The 16,652-nt window shown below is 39.3% G+C and overlaps 1 non-coding gene across 1 annotated transcript; it reads right to left on the reverse strand.

Moving 5' to 3' along the window:
- Positions 1–1,800: 1,800 nt before the first annotated feature.
- LOC145056183 (small nucleolar RNA R71) lies at positions 1,801–1,907 on the reverse strand. Its single transcript, XR_013685714.1, has one exon. It is a non-coding gene; the product is annotated as a small nucleolar RNA R71 (small nucleolar RNA).
- Positions 1,908–16,652: the final 14,745 nt, after the last annotated feature.

Below are 16,652 nucleotides of genomic sequence, written 5' to 3' on the forward strand. Positions count from 1 at the left end.
AACATATACAGCTATACTAGAAACATGAACATATACAACTATACTACGAGAACATATACAACTATACTAGAACTAGAAACATTACATTACATATACGAGAATACGTTAACAATTGTGATCCACTGTATCGGTGCATGCCTTAAATGTCATGTCCCGAGTTGTAGCCAGAATTCTTTTGGAGGGAGAGCGTGAGTTTGCGTATAGATCTATACTGGATTGACTATCCTACACCTTGCTGCTAGCTACAGCCGGACCTGCAGGTCTGCGGGTGCCAAACGTCATTCCGTTATTACGACCATTCGTATGTCGTTGTTACCAGTCGATAGCATGGTGCAATTTATCACATTTTACCTTAATATAAATCCGGTTTAAGGTAGTTAGTACAACAGTAGTTCTTAATATACAAAACTACAGTACTACAATGATTTACCCATTACATATTTTAGTGATAACCTCACTTAAGCATTAATGTACATACTATATTTTATTAAATGATAGTTACACTTGGGAAATTACATACTTTTACAACAAACGAGTATACAAAACAGCTAAGCCTTGGTAGAAGATTACTTTAATAGAAAATATAGGTTTTTCTGAGAGATTCAAACTTTTACAAACACTTACATACATTTTACAAACTTATACTTGAGACACGTTCAGACATTTTTGACAACAAACATTGACACTAAAATACTTATGAACTCACCAGCTTAATGCTGATAAACTCTTTCAAAATAACTTGTATTCTCAGGTCATCAGCAGACAGGTACCGAGGCCAGCTTTTGAGAAGATGGAGTGCATTCAAGACTCATCTCATTTTATTTTGTTTTACATTATTTTGGTGTCTATAACTGTACAGAACACGCTTGTATTGAAATTATATATTTAATGCAATGGATGATGTTGTTTGCTTATTTACATTTACTGTGTTGTGATACTATACATGACGTCCTCCGCCCCAGAACGTTTCCGCCGTTCTTGGTTTTGGGGTGTGACAGTCGTCTTCTAGGGTTTCTCTGGCTTCTCATCTCGGCGAGTACATCGCTGTTTCAGTCTTTATTTTTTATTTCATTTTTGTTCTTTTTACGCGTTTTGTTTCTTTTCTTTTGTTTGTTTACAGTTGTTTCATGACCCGAGGATCTGATACACCTCTGGTCCCTCCTTTGGAAGACCTGGAATCCGCACTAAGAAGAAGCAAAGGAGAAGCCGTTGGAGAAACCACATCTTCAAAGAAATCACCACTCAAAAACTTAAAATCCGTTTTCAGCAAGAAGAAGAGCAGCAAATCAGGAGCATCCAGTGCCTCGTTGACAGTTGAAGAACCAATTCAAGAAGATATCGAGTACGAGACCGAGGAAGAAGAAGAGCATACTTACGAGCACGAAACCGATTCTGAAGAAGAGTTAGCTATCATAATGGCTAACATTGATGAAGTCCCCATGGGGGAATGGAAGAAAAGGATGCGTGATGACACCGGGCCGGGACTTGTGCAACCCGCAATTCCCGCGACAGCTACTTTCGAACTAAAAGGCCATATTCTCGCCCAACTCAAGGAGATTCCTTTTTTACGGGAAGGATCACGAAGACGCTTACAAGCACTTGGACAAAGTGAATAATGTGGCCGATTATTTCAACGTCCTGAATGTTCCACGCGAGACCCAGCTTCTTCGCATGCTTCCTGTCACATTTAAAGGAGCTGCAAAAGATTGGTTAAAGTCACTGCCTCCTGGATCGATCACCACATGGGCCAAGATGAAAAAAGAGTTCATAGACCATTTCTGCCTGCCCTCCAAGATAGCCAAGCTAAAGAAAGCCATTGCGAACTTCGAGCAACAACCCGGAGAATCTCTTTATGAAGCTTGGGAAAGATACAAGAGCCTACTTAGAAATTGCCCACACCATGACCTTAATAGCCAACAAGAGGTCTCCATCTTCTATGATGGAGTCAATGTCACCACAAGGCAATTGCTTGATTCTCAAGGCCCGCTCACAAAGAAGGCGCCCCCGGTAATTAAAGAATTAATTGAAGAATTCTCTAAGCACTCTAGAGAATACCATAATCCGAGAAACAAAGTAAGTCGTGGGGTAGTGAACGCGGCAAATGATAGCATGGCGGCGGTGATATCTAAGCTTGATAGTCTAGATCGAAGAATGACAAAAATGGATCAAACAATCCATGCTATTAGGGTAGGATGCGAAAATTGTAGAGGGCCCCATCTCACAAAGGATTGTGATTTGGATGAGAATGGAAATAAGAGAGCTCAAGTCTTCTATTCAAGTGGCGATCGATATGATGAAAATTGGCGGAAACCTAAGAAGGAATGGCTACCATACGAAGAGTATAAGAAGGCAAAGGAGGAGAAATACAAGCAGAAGGAGAGGGGACTATACCAAAAGGAAGAACCGGTAGAAAAGAAAGCCAATTTAGAAGAGTTATTCACTAGATTCATAGCCGCGTCCGAAAAAAGACACAATGATCACGATGCTGCCATACACGAGACCAGAAACATGCTTAGGAATCAGCAAGCATCAATTCTCAACATTGAGAAACAGTTGGGGTAGCTTGCGCATCAAGTGAATGATAGAAGACCGGGTCAACTTCCAAGTAACACCGAACCCAATCGAAGAATGGATAATGTAAGTGTAATAACCTCCAGCAGTGAAGAAACATTTACAGAAGCACTGAGAATCTCCAAGAAAAAGGCAGAAAAGGTAGAAGAATCGGAACCAGCAAAACCCGATCCGACTCGCCGAGTCACTCCAATGAACTCGACGAGTCCATGCGTAAATGAGAAAACTGTCAGTTCTTTGAAGCCTTATAATCCTCCTCTGCCATACCCAATCAAAGCCATGCCTGCAGAAAAAGTAGAAGCATACAGAACCTTCATGACGCATGTTAAAGCTTTACAAGTTAATGTGCCATTTGTGGAAACAATGCTACAAACACCTAAGTACTTCAACTTGCTTAAGGGCCTTTTTGCTGCTAGGAAAGATTTGGCTGAAGTCGCGGAAATATTGATGAGTGAGCTACCTGAAAAGAAGGGTGGTCCGGGAAATATGGTGATTCCGTGCCAATTTGGTAATGAAGTTTTCACCTGAGCATTAGCTGATTCGGGGGCAAGCATCAATTTGATGCCTTTGTCATTCTTTAAGAAGTTGAAATTACCAGAACCAAGGCCGGTGAATATGAAGATCCATTTGGCGGACAAGATGATAATTCATCCACAAGGCGTTTGTGAGGATCTCCTAATAAAAGTTGACAAGTTTATTTTCCCAGTAGACTTCGTGGTAGTTGATATGAAAGAAGACCCCGAAATTCCAATTATTTTGGGTAGATCATTCTTGAACACCGCGTGTGCTTTAATTGATATATGTGAGTCTACATTGACATTAAGGGTGGGTCATGAATCTATAATGTTTAAAGCTATTCCAGAAGCCAAGCAAGAAGAAGAAAAGAATGAAGAAATCTCAATTATCCAATTGGATGATGAGATATTACAATAAGAGCTTGCACGTTTGCTAAAAGAAGATCCAAGCAAATTTTTGATACACTCTGAAGAAGATGTAGATGTTAACAAGGACTTGGAAGAGTTAGAAAAGCTACTGGAAGGAGCCAATTCAGAAAACACCGAAGAATTGATGGAACCCGATCAGAATCGCCAAGTCACCTTAATGGACTCGACGAGTCCAGTCGAATTTGACAAAGACTTGGCCGACTTAGATCTGTTTGTTACTAGTTCTTCACATACCTTGAATTTAGATATTATTCATGATTCTTTAGAAGAACAAACAGCAGAAGGAGGAAAGGAAAGGAAAGTTCAATACGCCGATGTAGCATGTCTTGATATGATTCCTTTTGAAGATGGGTTGAGCACAGGAAAGGATAAAGAGACAAAGAAGAGGAGGGTGGAAGCTGATCAACCATTCACTACTAAACCTAAAGCACGAACCATCACGAAATATGAAGTAATTAAATTTAAAGAGAAGGAGGTGCAAGAGAAGATCGAGAATGGAATAAAGAAGAAAAACATTAAAAATGGCACCTACTCGGCGAGTCAGATCGACTACTCAGCGAGTCCAATCGAAGAATCGAGAAGATAATGACTCGGGATCCCAGAGAGTTATCACAATACGGGGAATGTGAGAGGGACTCGACGAGTCACCACTTGACTCGACGAGTCGATTCGTATATTTAAAGATAATTCCACAGATCGATAGAGGAGAGTTCTGGGACAATTCAGAAGTACTTAGCTACGATTGAGAAGCCAGAGAAACCCTAGAAGACGACGAAGGAAGCTAGAATTCAATCCCGGAGAGTAATCGAGGCAAAATTTCATCATTCCATTTATTCTTTTGTTTTATCATTATGGTTAAGCAACTTGACTTTGTTTGTTTGCTGTTATTTACTTCAATTATGAGCTAAAACCTTTAGACTTCTGTTTAGGGATACAAAGTTGACAATATGGTTTGATTGATTGGTAGGATTAATTCCAAGTTGGTGAATTTTTGTTATTTTAGCTTGCTAAAGAAGCTTGTGTGTGAATAATAATTAATTTTCTGTTAATAGGAAGATAATTGATTAGCGTGAACATCTATTGATTATTAACCTCATATGCTATGTGATCACTATGCTATATGTCTAGGATTAATGAATATGAAACTAGAATTAATAAGAAAATTGAGTAAATTCATGTGCAAGCTTGTAAGATGACCATCAAACAAGAAGTTAATTAAAAGAATAAATTAGTTAACTATTGCAAGTCTAACTTAACCTGAATAATTAATCTAGTGAATATAATTAAATTAGACAATTGGCCACTATTTAAGTTAGTTTATTTGCTAAGGATTAGGGTAGTGAATACGAATCTAATCACTTGAATCGGTAACCAACGAAAGAATTAATCCATTGCACCATTACCTTGAAATCAACCATAGAGTTAACTAAGTTGAACTAAACAGAAGTTACTTTCCAATTATTGAATCTTGTTAAGTCTTTATTTCCTAGTTCTTAAATTAGTAATAGTTAGTAATTTTCTAGTCTTGTAAAACTAGAGAACACCCCTACTTATTAATTAACTTAGATAAAATTAGTTTTTAATTTAATTTTCCGTTCCCTGTGATCGATACCCTGCTTATTTAGCTATACCACAAATGATAGGTTCACTGCCTTTTGTGTGTTATTTGATAATTAAAAGTAGGTTTAAACTAAGTGAGTTTGCACACATCAAGTTTTTGGCGCGGGGCTTGAGTTTTAGCAACCAATCTCATATCCGACTTTTTAATGTGTGCAAACTCACTTAGTTTTAAACCTACTTTTAATTATCAAATAACACACAAAAGGCAGTGAACCTATCAATTGTGGTATAGCTAAATAAGCAGGGTATCGATCACAGGGAACGGCAAATTAAATTAAAAACTAATTTTATCTAAGTTAATTAATAAGTAGGGGTGTTCTCTAGTTTTACAAGACTAGAAACTTACTAACTATTACTAATTTAAGAACTAGGAAATAAAGACTTAACTAGATTCAATAATTGGAAAGGAACTTCTGTTTAATTCAACTTGGTTAACTCTATGGTTGATTTCAAGGTAATGGTGCAATGGATTAATTCTTTCGTCGGTTACCGATTCAAGTGATTAGATTCGTATTCACTACGCTAATCCTTAGCAAATAAACTAACTTAAACAGTGGCCAATTGTCTAATTTAATTATATTCACTAGATTAATTATTTGGGTTAAGTTAGACTTGCAATAGTTAACTAATTTATTCTTTTAATTAACTTCTTGTTTGATGGTCATCTTACAAGCTTGCACATGGACTTACTCAATTTTCTTATTAATTCTAGTTTCATATTCATTAATCCTAGACATATAGCATAGTGATCACATAGCATATGAGGTTAATAATCAATAGATGTTCATGCTAATCAATTATCTTCCTATTAACAGAAAATTAATTATTATTCACACACAAGGTTCTTTAGCAAGCTAAAATAACAAAAATTCACCAACTTGGAATTAATCCTACCAATCAATCAAACCATATTGTCAACTTTGTATCCCCAAACAGAAGTCTAAAGGTTTTAGCTCATAATTGAAGTAAATAACAGCAAACAAACAAAGTCAAATTGCTTAACCATAATGATAAAACAAAAGAATAAATGGAATGATGAAATTTTGCCTCAATTACTCTCCGGGATTGAATTCTAGCTTCCTTTGTCGTCTTCTAGGGTTTCTCTGGCTTCTCAATCGTAGCTAAGTACTTCTGAATCGTCCCAGAACTCTCCTCTATCGATCTGTGGAATTATCTTTAAATATACGAATCGACTCGTCGAGTCAAGTGGTGACTCGTCGAGTCCCTCTCACATTCCCCGTATTGTGATAACTCTCTGGGATCCCGAGTCATTATCTTCTCGATTCTTCGATTGGACTCGTTGAGTAGTCGATCTGACTCGCCGAGTAGGTGCCATTTTTAATGTTTTTCTTCTTTATTCCATTCTCGATCTTCTAACTGTTTCTCCCGCTTCCTTTCGCTTCCGAGCTTCATCTTTGGACTGAAAAACATAATTTAACACTTTTAAGTACCTTTTGTCCATAATATGCAATAATTTAGCTAATAAATGAATAAAAATGTATACTTAATATGAACTAAATATGCAAATATCAATAAGGTACCCAAGTCATTTCTGCTATCTCATCCTCAGTACTCGGACTCTGAGTCTTACTCAGTCTAGTGTTACTCTGGATGGGTAACTCTCCTTTCTTGGAATCTTGCATGCTGAATCTCCTCAACACCTTATCCAAGTAGGTACTGTGACTAAGTCCAATTAGTCTTTTACTCCGGTTTCTCAAGATCCTTATCCCTAGAATATAGGCAGCTTCACCTAGGTCCTTCATAGCAAAACACTTCCCAAGCCAGGACTTAACTTCCTGCAGAGTTGGGATGTCATTTCCTATGAGTAGTATGTCATCCACATACAGTACCAAAAAGCTAACTATACTCCCACTAGCCTTGACATATACACAAGATTCATCTTCACTCCTAGAGAAGCCAAACTCTTTGACCTTCTCATCAAAGCAAAGATTCCATCTGCAAGGTGCTTGCTTTAATCCATAGATGGATTTCTCAAGATTACACACTCTATTAGGGTACTATGTGCTGACAAAACCCTCTGGTTGATTCATGTAAACATCCTCAGCCAACATTCCATTAAGGAAACCGGTTTTGACATCCATTTGCCATATTTCATAGTCATGAAATGCATCTATGGCTAACAATACGCTAATAGACTTAATCTTGGCTATTGGTGAAAAGGTCTCATCATAATCCACTCCAGGAGTTTGAGAGAAGCCCTTTGCTCCCAGTCAACCCTTATAAGTGTGTACATTACCATCCATGTCGGTCTTCTTCTTGAAGATCCATTTGCACCCTACAGTCTTACGACCTGGCACATTGCCAACCAAGTTCCAAACTTGATTGTCATACATGGATTATATCTCGCTATCCATTGCCTCTTTCCATTTAGCAGACTCAGGTCCTGCCATGGCTTCCGCATAGCTGTTAGGTTCATCCAGACCTACTAGTGTCTCATCACTAATAAGTGTCTCAACTTCCGCAGTGATATGGAAACCATAGTAATGCTCAGGTACATTCCTAACCCTTGTGGAACGCCTCAGAGGTACAACTGGAGGTATAATTGGATCAACAGGAGGTTCCTCCTCAAGTTGACTACTAGGGTTTGAGGTTCCTTCACCACTTGACTCTCGAAGTTCTTCATGGTCAATTAGCCTCCCACTGTCTCCTTGGCTTTTGAACTCTCTCTCTCGAAAGACAGCCCTCCTTGCTACAAAGACCACACTCACTAGGTCTGAAGAAGAGGTAACCAAAGGATTTTTGTGGGTAGCCGATGAAAATACACTTCTCGCTTTGAGGTTCATGCTTGTCATGGGTCTCGCGTCTCACGAAAGCCTCGCAACCCCAAACCTTGATGTGGGCTATACTAGGAACTTTTCCAGTCCACATCTCGTGAGGTCTTTTGGCAACCTTCTTTGTAGGGACCAGATTAAGGATATGGGTGGCAGTCTCTAAGGCATACCCCCAAAATGAGATTGGTAGCGTAGCTCGACTCATCATGGAACGAACCATGTCCAACAAGGTTCGATTACGCCTCTCAGCCACACCATTCAACCGCGGTGTCCTGGGAGGTGTCAATTGTGAGACAATCCCACATTCCCTTAGATAGTCGAGGAACTCAGTACTAAGATACTCACCACCACGATCGGATCGAAGCATCTTAATGTTCCTGCCCAATTGATTCTCGACTTCCTGTTTAAACTCTTTAAACCTTTCGAAAGTCTCTGACTTATGCTTGATTAAGTATACATATCCATATCTACTATAATCATCCGTAAAAGTCACATAATAACGATTAGCATCCCTTGTGGCATGTTTGAAGGGTCCACACCCATCCGTGTGTATAAGATCCAACAAACCTTCACCCCTCTCTCAAGAACCTGTGAAGGGTGACTTTGTCATTTTTCCAAGTAAGCATGATTCGCAACTATCATCTGACTTTAGGTCAAATGACTCCAAGACTCCATCCTTTTGGAGTTGGCCTATGCGTTTCTTGCTTATATGTCCTAGACGACAATGCCATAATGATGCTTTATCCAAGTTATGATCATTAGTAGAATCAATACACAATACATTATTTCCTAAGTTATCTACAACAGACGCAGCTTCATACACACCATCACAAGGTAATGCTTTAAAATAAAACACATTATTAAAGAAAGCATTTATTCCACCAGTTTCATTATCAAAAGAAAAGGTAAAACCTTGGTTATACAAAGCATGAAAGGAAATAACATTTCTTGCCATTTCTGGCGAATAACAACATTTATTCAAATCTAAAGTAAATCCACTACTAAGCAACAAAGTATAAACTCCAATCTCGGTGACAGGTGAAACTTTCCTATTCCCCATGATCAAGTTTATCTTTACCTGCTCCACATTCTCACTTCTTCTTAGTCCCTGCAATTCAGAACAAATATGAATACCGCAAGCGGTATCAAGGACCCAAGAGTTAGAATAGAGTGAATTATTAGATGAGATAGTGTAAATACCTGCATGGTTGGGTTTAACCTTCCCATCCTTCAAGGCTTGCTGGTACTTTGGCCAATTACGCTTCCAGTGCGCCTTTTCGTGGTAGTAGAAGCATTCATCCTCTTTGGGATCAGAAGAACGTGTAACGAAACCTTTCTTGGTTCCGCTAGAAGAGGAGCCATCAAGGGTCTTACCATTGGTACCCTTCGAAGGGTTCTTTCTCTTCTTCCCTCTACCTTTCCCGATTACCAGGAAAAGTGCTAAGTTTGGAGTAGTAGCAGGAGTGGTCACAACCGACTTACCTTTAAGAACTGATTCTGCGGTCTTTAGGAGTCCCTGAAGTTTGCTAAGTGTAACTTCCTCCTTATTCATGTGGTATGTCATGCGGAATTGATCATAACACGAAGGTAAGGAGTACAAAATAATATCTATTGCTAACTCCTCAGGGAAGTTCACATTCAACTTCATCAATCGATCCACATACCTTTTCATTTTCTGCATGTGGCTTGTGATGGGTTCGCCATCTTTCATTCGGGTTGTGACCATAGAGGAGTGATTTCATATCGCTCTTGACGAGCACTCTGATGGTAGCGGTCCATTAAATCCTGGTGCATCTCAAAAGGATAGTAGTCCTCATAGGACTTTTGGAGCTCAGCTGTAATGGTGGCCATCATGATGCATGCCACTTTGGTAGCATCTCTTTCATGTGCCTCATATTCAGCAAACCCCTCAGGAGTAGCAGTTGGCTCAGGCACCTTGAGCTCCTTGTCAAGAACATATTCCTTGTTCTCGTAACGAGTGACCATCCTGATGTTCTTGATCCAGTCAGTAAAGTTGGATCCATCAAAGATGACTCTCCCACAAAGGTTCATGACATAGAAGGAGCCTGTAGGGTTTGAGCCAGGAGTAACATTGTTGGAAGACATCTGAAAGGAAGAAGGTAAGTTTAGTTTAGATATAGGGATAGTCCTTAATAAAACACCTAAATGTAATATTAACACTAGGATCCAATCACAATATATTATAACCTAGAAGAGGGATGTCGTAATCCAAGTTATAACATATTTCGAAAGGTAGGTGAATGACGATTCACCAATTTCCACCATGAAAACGAAATATAAATTATTAGGTTTTATTTGGCTTTTAGAAATTCCTAGATTCTTTGAGATTCATTGAACTTTTCAATGGCATGTTTCAATCTCGAGTGTTCCCTTCATGTTTTGTGACTGGGATACCGAGGATCACAAAACAAGGTGTGAAGTAACCATGCAAATTACTTGGTACCCTTAATGTTTTTCACTTAATCGTTGTGCCGGTAAACCACACGCGCTCCTTCCAACCTCATGAAAAACCTTAAGTCACCTTTTTCCTTCCTTGTTAAGTCCAAGTTAGTGTGCCGGTAAACCACACACGCTCCACCAACGACTTAAACAAGGTGCAAAGTGTAATTTCATGGATTAGCACCTTATTCACATTTTACCTAAAGTAACTAAGATTGGGAATTTATAAAACATTTAGTTACTTTATAATAATCAGTATACTTTTAATGAGAATTTATAAGTCTTTGTCTTACCCGTTCGGCTAACGACCCTCCACCAGTCAAGCAAGCAGTGGGTGAGAGTGGACACCCATTAAGTTGCCATTTTATAGGCAACAACCTTATACCCACCTTATAGACCGGCTTTGTGAATGAGGCGTACTAGCGGTAAGACGACTTTGATCTTATATATATATATATATATATATATATATATATATATATATATATATATATATATATATATATATATATATATATTAACTTATAATATTATAAGTATAAGGGTTGAATTTTAACTTTTAAAATTCTAAGGGTTGGAACTAAAGTTTTTAACCAAGAATTTACTTGTTCCAAAACTTGAGGGCAAGGTTTGTAAACTTTCAAAACTTTTCATTTCCTGTAACTTATGAGTTTATTAGGGTATTAAAAATTAAGACTCATCATTTTTATAACCGATGTGTTCTTTTAATGGTTTTAAAGCAAAGTGACTTTTGGTTTTCCATAACTTGAGGACAAGTTATGGACTCCATTAAAACACACAATAATCATGAATTAATCTACCACATAGGTTACAAATAATTCCTATGATCACCTAAACTTCATAAGAACAAGAACATGAATATGAACACTTTCAAGAATAAAAATTACACTTAAACTTTGTAATTTTGATAATTGTCATTGTAATGGATTAGCATAAACATTACACCATCTAAAACATGTTTTCAAGTACCAAAACAATTTATGGTAATGTTTCTAGTCCATTTCCAGCAACTAAAATCGAAATTCTGAACACAGCAGCCTCTACTCGACGAGTAGCTTGCATTTGTGCATGGACTCGTCGAGTCCCCCCATGGACTCGGCGAGTTCATACGAGCAGAAAACAGAAAATCGATTTTTTAAGCAGTTTACACAAATAATCAACAAACAAGCCTAGGCTCTGATACCACTGATGGGTTTTGAGCATTCTAACACTTCCTAAGTGTACATGCAACCCTAATAACCTTGGATCTATGTTTGTCTAATTATCATGCAAAGTTGATTTCCAAGGCTATGATCCTATCTAGCATACATGGGGAACAATTTTAACTTGAATAATAGATAGAACTACATACCTTGTTGTTGATTTTGATCCTTGAAACCTTGTGAGCCTAGCACCCCAGGTGTGATGCCTCAAATGCTTCACACAACACCAAATGCTATGGAGTAAACTTGGAGAGAATGTATAACACTCAAAAATCGGCTCTAGCCCTCTTGTTTCTTGTCTAACCGTTTTTGGGAGAACACATGAGCTTTATATAGTGTTGGCACATCTAGGGTTACACCATGTAAACCCTAATGTGTCATGACTCTTCATTTCCATGACCCATGGGTTTGTAACTCCCATGGAGCCTCCATGGACCATCCAATGGGCTCAACCCAACTTGATTATCCATGGAGCCTCTTAGCCCACTATATAAGTTATGGATGATTTACATAATCAACCCATATATTTAATTAGTTATCTTTTGATCACTTAATTAATTCTAAATTAATTCTTGATCAAACTAATTAAATAATATTATTAATTTATTAGAACTTATAATATATTAATAAACCATAAGTGTTATTTCTCTCATTTAGTCTATCCAATTGCATGGTGCCATGCAACCCAAATGGACCATGCCGAGTCGGGTCAAGTACATACCAGAAATAGTTATGGACTTAGAAACCTTATCCAACACGATCTTCGCGCAGAGGACGGTTAAGACACTACACGACATCGAGGTGAGTTACCATCTAGTAGCGCTGGATCTAAGGCTACAATGTTGACCCACCAACTGGGGTATTTAGTAGATAATTGTCTTCGTGATAATTATCTTGGTTTGGTTATATGAATTGGTCATGAGATATGCATGCGTGATATGATATCTGTGTCAGTGGTAGTGACAGGGAATAGTCTTTCCCCGGCATAGGTCGTTAGGACCAAGGGGTAGGTCAGTACCCCGATATGCCTGACAGTATGTTTATATCTTGCTATTGTATGCTAGTGGTAGGGGTGAAATAGTCCCCAGTTACCGATTGAAAGATATCGATGGCAGTTACCGGTTGAAAGATACCGATGGTGGTTACCGGTTGAAAGATACCGATGATTGTTACCGGTTGAAAGATATCGATGGTAGTTACCGGTTGAAAGATACCGACGATATTATATGGTATGCGGTATGATGGAGGAACCCACTAAGCTTTATGCTTACAGTTTTTGGTTTGGTTTCAGGTACCTCTTCGTCGAAGGTGAAGGAGCCGACGGTGTAGGAGCGCATCATACACACACATGGTTTCCACTTTGGGTTTCTGGGATTGTACTCTGATTTTTCATTACTTTTGATGTCATGGTTTTGGGACATGACACTACGGTTTTATGTATTCAAAAAATTTTAGCAATGTCTTGATAAGTTATTTTATAAACCACTTAATTAAAAATGAAATTTTTGGGCCTTGATTTTTGGGATGTTACAAGTTGGTATCAGAGCCCTGGTTTGAGGGATTCGGACACACCCTCAGGGGTGTTTAGACTCAAATCGAGGGACTAAAAGATTTTTCAAGGAAAAAAACAGTTCTAAAATTTTAAGTTAAGGAATTTTGAGAAAAGACAAGGTGTGTGATGCGTGCGACCGGCTGAGCTCAAGTTTTCCCCAAGATACCCATACTTGTTATGTTATGTGTATGATTCATGATTTTGAGAACTGCATGCAAGAGTAGGGCTAAGGATCTAGAGGATCCCTTGAATGCCTGTTGTATGAGTTGTATGCTACGACTATTTAGTCAACGGTAGGATAGCCTGATTAGGTTATGCCTGATGTGGTTACTCGATGCACGAATGCTGCTTGCTTAGTGCTTAAGGGGTCCTGGCTAACTTTAACTAACTATTAAGCGGATATGTAACAATATTCTCAAGCAAGTTAGGGAAGGGAAGTAGGGACTCCTGGTGCAACTAATGGCGGAGAGTAGGTCGGAGAGTACCCTAGGAAAGCCTAGGATGAGATTAGTAGGAAAGGGTATCGGTATAGGGACTTGGTGAAGTTGAAGCAACCCTTGAGGAAAGTACGGATAGACGTGGAAGGTAGTATGGGCCCGTACTACTGGAAGCAGAGGATCTGTACTCGGGTCAAGGAGGGCCGAGATGGAACCAGGAAACTTGGAGTGTGTGTGAGACCTCTTGGGGGTATGTATAATCCTGACATGTATGTGTTTATTTTCAGTATGGCGATCACATGACATAGAGCAGGAGGATCAACTTCAGGATCAGGATCGGGATCAGGCTCGGGTGCAGGATTCGGGCAGGTTGATGACGGGCTACATGAGTTCATCGCGTCTGAGATCATAAGAGGTATCCTTGCGACCCCGTTCATTTTTGGGTTGATCAAGGAGGGGATTGTTGAGCTGATGGACGATCGCCTCCAGGCATTTAGGAGTGATTTGGCATCTAGCCAGACAGGTACGCGCACACTGTCCTTCAAGGACTTCCGAGGTAGTAGTGTACCGGATTTTCATGGGGTGAAGGACCCCATTGCTGCCAGGAGATGAATCGCAGACATTGAGTTTGTGCAGTTGACGAGCTTCTGTCCTAAAGGGTCGAAGATCCATTTTTCTTTAGGTTGTTTGAGGAATCGAGTCAAGTATTGGTGGGAGTTAGTTGGTGATTCGTTGCGAGCCCCAATCGTCGAGGCTATGACTTGGTCAGATTCCATGACCCGATTCAAGGCTGAGTTTGCGCCAGCTGTGGAGCTTCAGCAGCTGGCCAGAGAGTTTTTGGATATGAGACAGACTATGAAGACCATGGCGGAGATCATCGCCAAGCTCCGAGAAAGGGCCTTGTTGGTACCCCAGTATGCGGGGCATGAGGAGATGCGGAAGACCCGCTATCATGATATGTTGAGAGCCGACATTCGGAAGCATGTCAGCTATTCGGCCTGCCCGACCTTGGAATCCATGATTTCCAGGGCGCGGGAGAGGGAGATTGATTTAGAGCACCTCAGGAAGAGGAAGTCAGATATTGCGCAGGTTTTAGGGGTTTTGGGGAAGAAACCCAAGGGATTCGACGCGAGGTCGAAGGGCCAACAGGAGCGGGGCCGCAGTAGAAAGTGCGGTCGGTCACATGAGGGAGTTTGCCGCACTGGGTCGGGTTCCGACTGCTATAAGTGCGGCCATGTTTGGACATTTTGGTAGGGATTGTACTGCCCCTTCTCCCACGGTTCAGATATCAGACCTAATTTGCTTTCATTGCAATCATAGGGGCCATAAAAAGGTCAACTGCCCTAGATTGACAGCAGCGCCAGTGGCGGCGCCGACCCCAGCGTCGGCATGGGTGACGGATGGCCGGAAGGCCAAGGTAGAGGTGTAGGTTTTTGAGAATTCTAACACTCCTAAGGTGTACATGCAACCCTAGAAAACCTTGGACCTATGTTTGTCTCAAATACATGCAAAATACTTTTCCAAAGTTCATAATCCTATCTAGCATACATGGGGAACTTTAAACGTAAAAGATGGCTAGAATTACATACCTTGTAGTTGATTTGATTCCTTGGAAACCTTGTGAGCCTAGCACCCCAAGTGTGATGCCTTAAATGTCTCACATAACACCAAGTACACTTGGAATGACTTTGAGAGAAATGTAGAACACTTCAAAATCGGCCTAGCCCTCTTCTTTTCTTAGTGTAGCTGATTTTAGATGATATCATGTTCTTTATATAGTGTGTTACAATTAGGGTTACACCATGTAAACCCTAATTGTCATGACCTTTCATTTCCATGACCCATGGGTCCTATAAACACCATGGAGCATCCATGCAGCATCTTATGAGCCTTAGCCCAACTTGATAATCCATGGAGCATTAAGCCCACTATACAAGTATGAGCGATTGACACAATCAACCCATATATTTAATTAGTTACCTTTTGATCACTTAATTAATTCTAGATTAATTCTTGATCAATACTAATTAAATAAGATTATTATTAATATATTAGAACTTATAATATACTAATAAACCATAAGTGTTATTTCTCTCATTTTGTCTATCCAAATGCATGATGCCATGTAACCAAAATGGACCATGCCAAACTAGGTCAAGTACATACCAGAAAAAGGTATGGACATAGACACCTTATCCAATAGTCTCCCACTTGGATAAGTCTAATAACTATATCTTCAAGTATGACTTCAGGAACCGATCAGCAATCGTAACTCTTTTCAAGGTCTTTTAGAACTGAGATGATGTTGATACGCCATTTAAGATAAGTGATCATATAATCCTCTGTTCTAGATATCAGCCAGACAAATACATGGAACAATGTCTTACTTTTTGTCCAGCAGTTTGTTTCCCGATTTCCGATTTGTTTGACAAAGAAGTTAATCGAACACATCAATTTAGTTCTGACCGGGCCCGGTACATGAGTCAAAAAAAGTCATCAAGGGGCCCAGATATCACTTCTAATCCAAGAAGGAACAGATAAACTTTGACTCATATTCTTTTTCTACTACTTGTTGAATCACACATAAAAGTACGTTTTATAACATCGAGTTACCAATGCGTTTTCGTACGATCAATGTATAACCAACTCATAGGAAACAAGTCATATCTCTAGGTTTAAAGACTTATATGATATTACCGTCTCACGATCACTCGAGATAAATTCCATGAAGTGATACCAGTGAGCGTGGGTTGAGTCCAATACTCAGAACTTATGAGTACTCATGAAGTGTTGTACCACCATTTTGCTACAAGCCAACCTCATGACAGTCTTGATTCATATCTACTTCCGACATATGACCGACTGTCGAGAATTTGAATAATATGTGATACACAACATAAGTATTCTGGAAGTCAAAACATGCAAACGAAATAATAGTAAACGATTGACAAAAGATAGCAACGCTTTACTGATAAATAAACACAACTTTTATTCATCATCAAATCTCAATTACACTTTACAAATTTCTGAGTTATTTAACTACTAAAACTAAT

The sequence above is a fragment of the Lactuca serriola genome, chromosome 5, assembly GCF_051521515.1.
Source record: "Lactuca serriola cultivar US96UC23 chromosome 5, Lser_US96UC23_V15, whole genome shotgun sequence".
Lineage (NCBI taxonomy): Eukaryota > Viridiplantae > Streptophyta > Magnoliopsida > Asterales > Asteraceae > Lactuca > Lactuca serriola.